This window comes from Dama dama, chromosome 28 (assembly GCF_033118175.1).
Source record: "Dama dama isolate Ldn47 chromosome 28, ASM3311817v1, whole genome shotgun sequence".
In the NCBI taxonomy this organism is placed as follows: Eukaryota; Metazoa; Chordata; class Mammalia; order Artiodactyla; family Cervidae; genus Dama; species Dama dama.
The window spans coordinates 3,738,434-3,745,007 of NC_083708.1; the positions used below are offsets into that span (position 1 = coordinate 3,738,434).

The 6,574-nt window shown below is 37.3% G+C and overlaps 1 pseudogene; it reads right to left on the reverse strand.

Annotated features, from left to right (window-relative positions):
- Positions 1–968: 968 nt before the first annotated feature.
- Positions 969–1,414, reverse strand: LOC133048214 (stathmin-like; annotated as a pseudogene).
- Between the last annotated feature and the right edge of the window lie 5,160 nt (positions 1,415–6,574).

Sequence of the window (6,574 nt, forward strand, 5' to 3'; positions counted from 1 at the left end):
GATGGACAGGGAAGCCTGGCATGTTACAGTCCCTGGGGTCACAAAGAGCCAGACACAACTGAGTGACTGAACTGATTAGGTTTATCATAGCTTTTCTTCCAAGGAGCAAGAGTCTTTTAATTGCATGGTGGCGGTCACCATCTGCGTGATTTTGGAGTCCAAGAAAATAAAATCTGTCACTATTTCCCCATCTATTTGCCATTAAGTGATGAGGCCAGATGCCACAATCTCAGTTTTCTCAGAGTTGAGTTTTAAGCCAGCTTTTTCACTCTCCTCTTTCACTTTCATCAAGAGGCTCTTCAGTTTCTCTTCTCTTCTTATTATAATAGTGGTGTCATCTGCATATCTGAGATTGTTGATAATTCTCCCAGCAATCATGATTCCAGCTTGTGCTTCAACCAGTCTGGCATTTCACATGATGTACTCTGCATATAAGTTAAATAAGCAGGGTGACATTATACAGCCTTGTAGTACTCTTTTCCTAATTTTGAACCACTTTTTTTTTTTTTTTTTTTAATTTAAACAGCACTGTGCAGTTTTATTAACCATTCAAGTACTGTAGCATCTGTAAGATCCAGACACAATTGGGATTTTAAGGCGAACACATATTCGACATCTAACAATTTGAAAGAAGCCACTACATACTCTTTTCACAGGCATGTTTTCATGGAACCAACACAGTACTAGCCATTAAACCCAGCACACCACTGTGTACTGAAGTAGAAAAAAAATGCAACAAGAAAAATAGCTACATTAGACAGACTTCAACACTTTAGAGAAAGGGTAATACACATTTCATTTCTCCCCTTTTGCCCCTAAATCAACATCATACCGTCTGAATTTACCTATACAGTCCTACATCAGCTTCCAGAATATTTTCCAGGGAGAAAAAAGTAAAATGACACTGGCCAGTACAGTCTTAAGATATTTAGGAAGGGGAGTGGGAGAAAGTCAGTTCTCAGAATAAATTAGTTGGCTTCAGTCTCATCAGCGGGATCTTTGGATTCTTTGTTCTTCTGCACTTCTTCAATGTGCTTGTCCTTCTCTTGTAAATGGTCCAATTTGGCAGCCCTGTGTGCCCCTCGGTTCTCTTTGTTGGCTTCCATCTTGTGGGTCAGCTTCTCTTCCGCCATTTTACTGACGTTGTTCTTCTCTATCGTTTTCTGAAGCACTTCTTTCTCACTCTCCCGTTTCTCACCAAGCTGCTTCAAGACTTCAGCTTCATGGGACTTGTGTCTTTCTTCTGCAGCTTCTAATTTCTTCTGAATTTCCTCCAGGAAAGATTCTTGTTCTTAGGAGGGGAAAGGGGAAATTCTGGGAGAGATTCTTTTGAATGAGGGCTGAGAATCAGCTCAAAAGCCTGGCCAGAGGCATGTTTCTCCAGATCCTTCATCTGGATATCAGAAGAAGCCATGGTGAAGAGAAGACAAGAGAATGGCAGTGTACTCTAAACAATTCACAGGCAAGCAAAACCCTGCTCAGTCCGAGCCTCCTGGCCACACTCTGAGCACCAACAAACCCCGATGTGCACCAGTCTGTTGTTCCATATCCAGTTCTAACTGTTGCTTCTTGACCTGTATACAGACTTCTCAGGAGGCAAGTAAGGTGGTCCAGAAGTCCCATCTCTTGAAGAATTTTCCACAGTTTGTTGCAATCCACATGGTCAAAGGTTTTGGCATACTTAATTAAGCAGAAGTAGATGTTTTTCTAGAACTCTTTTGCTTTTTCTATCATCCAATGGATGTTGGAATTTGATCTCTGGCTCCTCTGCCTTTTCTAAATTCATCTTGAACATCTGGACATTCATGTTTCGCACACTGTTGTAGCCTAGCTTGGAAAATTTTGAGCATTAGTTGGCTAGCATGTGAGATGAATGCAATTGTGTGGTAGTGTAAGCATTCTTTGGCATTCCCTTTCTTTGGGATTGGAATGAAAACTGACATTTCCAATCCTGAGGCCACTGCTGAGTTTTCCAAATTTGTTGGCATATTGAGTGTAGCAACTTAACAGCATCATTTTTTAGGATTGATAATGGTAAAGATAAATATTATGTGTGGATGTTTAGCTATTATTCCTAAAATGTTTGCAGAAACAAATATAAATGTATGTATTTATCACAGTCTATTTCAAATGTTTAAATTTTAATAGAATGTATGAGGAAAATTAAAAAAAGAGACAGAGAATAAATTTACTGTTTTTGTGGTATTTCCTTTCCCAGAGTAAATTATTCATTATGTGATGTGTCTTTCAAGTATAACTACTTCTTACCAGCATTAAAACAACTTATTGAGCTAATAGTACAACCCCTAAAAAAATAATCATAAAAATTAATGGAATTTTAAAAGATAAATTGTGACTTTAGAAAGGCAACAAATCATATATACTGAGTTTCACCTAACTGTAATATGCAAAGTTGTGCCAGAGTATTTCACACTCTATAACGTTTCTCAGATTTCAAGTATATTTGTTCCTGTCTTCCTGATTCCTGCTACATTTTCATGAATTCTTCACTAAATCACCTCACTGAATAGTTGGAAAAACCTGCTTCAGTATTATTCATAATAAGAAGAGATTACATGAAAAATAATTAGGCATAGTTCTAGAAAAAAATGTGCAGGTTTAATGTGTATTGGCTTATATTGTATGCAGGGAAATGGAAGAGAAAAAACAAACATCATTCTAAGTGCAATCTTTTAAAAAATGGAAAATCTTTTTTTACTTCAGCAGCTATTTTTTGTAACAAGACAAAGATGGTGCTATAAAATAATTACTGTAATATTTTCCTAATACAAGTGTCTCAGTTTGCAGAACAGGTAAATGAATCAATTACCGTAGAATCCCACAGTGAAAGAGTTAGATTTTTATAAGTTTTAGAATACAATTACACACACACACACACACACACAGAATCAGTTGTGTAATAGAATCTGTAATCTTACAATGTAAGGTACCTGGGGCTTATTATCATATAGAATAAAGGAAGCCATTTTAAAAAATAATAAACTGACATTTTCATGGAGGATATGTTACATAAATAATTTCCTAAGGCCAAAAGTGTCTTATCATTAAGGTGGACATTATAGTAAAAGAACTGCCAGATTTAAATTCTATAATTTTAGGTAGTGAAAGTTCTAAGAATTTGCTGCAATGTATATAAATAGATAAATTTAATAAACTGAAATCAACCAATTAAAAATTTAGAAAATAGTGATTCCCTGGTGGTCCAGTTATTAGAACTTCCACTGCAAGGGTGAGGGTTCCATCCCTGGTCAGGGAACTAAGATTCTGTGTGTCACAATGAGCAGCCAAAAAAAAAAAAAAAAAGAAAGAAAGAAAGGAAAGAGAAACCCTATTGTTATAATGTTGCCAAAATATAAAAATATATAAGCCTAGAATATTAATAGTTTCAAACTCAAGTGTTAAAAATAGCCAATGGTCCATTCCCTCTCCCTTAAACACTATAAAAAATACTGGCAATCCAAAGTGCAAAGTTACTTTTAATACAGGAGACCAACAAAGGCAACAGAAGAATTACCACAAACTAGCAAGGCTATGGAAAACTGTAATGTATTCATCACAAGAAACAAAAGTATTCATAGATTTTCTATTATAATTTATCATTAAAGTTTTTAACTTTTTTGTAGCTAGCAATTGTGGCAGAATTAAATAATGACTTCTAAGACGCAAAGACATTCAGCAAATGATAAAAGATCCCACCATGATTATTCCAACGATTTCAATATTTTAAGTAGCAAATCTCTCTTATCTTGTGAAACATTCAAGTATGTTCTCTCCTCAGGGAAATTTCTAAAGACAATGCATAATTTAATCATGATTCTAATTAAATGCTGAGTAGGAACCCCACAGTGTGAAAGTTACATGTCAATGTCACTAATTATTTGTTACTTTAACTTGTGGTCTAAAACAATTCTAGGTAGCTTCAGGAAAGCATGCATAGAATTAGCAATCCAGAGTAGATATTTCTAAAGAATACTCTTGAGATGTCACTTATTTCATAATTATTGCCTATGAAGCACTTTTCTCATTGCCTTTGCAATTTATGTTATCTCTCTTTGTAGAAAAGTACATAAAATATAATTGTTTTTCATTATTGAAAAACATAACTATGATTATTCATAGTTAACCCATTAAATAATCTGCATGATATCCAAGCAATATAAAATAACTCTTGTATTAATAGTTGACTTCTTCAAGGACTAAAACTTAGCTTTTAAATTTTCAATGTTTTGGACTTCCAGTTCAACATGTTGGAGTAAAAGAACGTGTGCTCATCTCTTCCTGTGAGAGCATTAATGTCACAATCAGCTGTTGAACAACCATTGACAGGAGGATACCTACCAAAAAAAGATACCCCATACCCAAAGACAAACAAGAAGCCACAGCAAGACAGTAGGATAGGTACAATCACAATAAAATCAAATCTCATGCCAGCCAGATTAGTCAGCCAGAAACTGAGAACAGTAATACCAAAGAAATTCTCCAACTGTTGAGAGGGTTCAGAACTCCACACCAGGTTTCCCAACCTGGGGACCCAAAAAAGTGACTGGGAATTCCCAGGGAATCTGACTCTGAAGGCTAGAGGGATTTGATTACAAGACTTCAAAGGACTGAGGGATACAGAGAGTCTAATTTTGGGGGTAACAAACAAAACCTTGCATGCACCAAGACTCAGAGGAAAGGAGCAGTGACTCCACAGGAGACTGAACCAAAACTGCCTGCTAGCGTTGGAGGGTTTCCTGTGGTGGTGTGGGTTGGCAGGGGCTCACCACAGGGATGGGGCTCTGGAAGGATCAGGCCAAGAATGGCCCCCTTTGTGCAAACCCTCTTGGAAGTTACCAATAACTGATCATAGAGTCCGTAGATTCAAGGGTCAACCTCAGGCCAAAAAACTACCAGGGAGGAGATAATTGGATTAAAGCTTTACTGAGCAAGGCCCTGTCCACAAGAGCAAGGCCCTGTTTTTCCCACCACCAGTGCCTTCCATCAGGAAGTTTGCACAAGCTTCTTAGCCTCCTCTTCCAGAGGGAAGACAGAAGAGGAAAGAAGAACTGCAATCCCACAGGAACTAAAGCTAAAACCACATTACAGAAAGTTAAACAGCATAAAAAAAGAAGAAACTTATGTCCCAGATGAAGGAACAAAATAAAATATCAGAAAAACCACTAAATGTAGTGGAGATAGGCAACCTCCCAGAAAAAAGAATTCAGAATAATAGTAGTGAACATAATTCAGGATCTTAGAAAAAGAATGGAGGCAAAGGTTGAGAAGATGCAAGAAATGTTACCAAAGACCTAGAAAAAAAATGAGAGAACAAACAAACAGAGATGAATAATACACAAGACATACATACATGAATAATACACAATCCATAGCAGAATAACTGAGAAAGAGGAATAGAGAAATGACCTGGAGGACAGAATGGTGGGAATTACTGCCACAGAACAGAATATAGAAAAAAAGAATGAAAGAAATGAAGACCATCTCAGAGACCTCTGGGACAACATTAGATGCATCAAAATTCACATTATAGGGATGGGTCCCAGAAGGAGAATAGAGAGAGAAAGACTTGAGAAAATATTTGAAGAGATAATAGCTGAAAACTTCCCTAACATGGGAAAGAAAATAATCAACTAGGACCATGAAGCACAGACAGTCCCAGGCAGAATAAAACTAAGGAGGAAAACACCAAGACACATAGCAATCAAACTGATAAGAATTGAAGACAGAGATAAAAATGTTGCTGCTCAGTTTTGTCTGACTCAGGGATAGCATGGACTGCAGCACACCAGGCTTCCCTGTCTTTTATTATCTCACAGAGTTTGTTCAAACTCGAATCCATCCAGTTGGTGATGCCATCCAACCATCTCATCCTCTGTTGCCCACTTCTCCTCCTGCCCTCAATCTTTCCCAGCATCAGGATCTTTTCCAATGAGTTGGCTCTTTGCATCATGTGACCAAAGTATTGCAGCTTCAACTCCAGCATCAGTCTGTCCAATGAATATTGAGGGTTGATTTCCTTTAGGATTGACTGGTTTAATCTTGCTGTCTAGGGGATTCTCAAGAGCCTTCTCCAGCACCATAGTGTGAAATCATAAATTATTCAGTGCTCAACCTTCTTTTTGTCCAACTTTCACACGTGTACATGCCTGTTGGGGGGGCAAAAAAAGGTAGTTTTGACAAATAAGAACCTTTGTCAGCAAAGTGATATGTCTGTTATTTTTTAATATGCTGCCTAGGTTTGTCATAGTTTTCTTCCAAGGAGCAAGCGTCTTCTAACTTCATCGCTGCAGTCACTGTCTGCAGTGATTGTGGAACCTAAGAAGATAAAGTCTATCATGATTTCTATTTTTTCCCCATCTATTTGCCATGAAGTGATGAGACTGGATGCTGTGATATTAGTTTTTATGAATTGAGTTTTAAGCCAGATTTTCCACTCTTCTCTTTCACCTTCATCAAAAGGCTTTTTAGTTCTTCTTAACTTCTGCCTTTAGGGTGGTGTCATCTGCACATCTGAGGCTATTGATATTTCTCCTGGCAGTCTTGATTCCAGCTT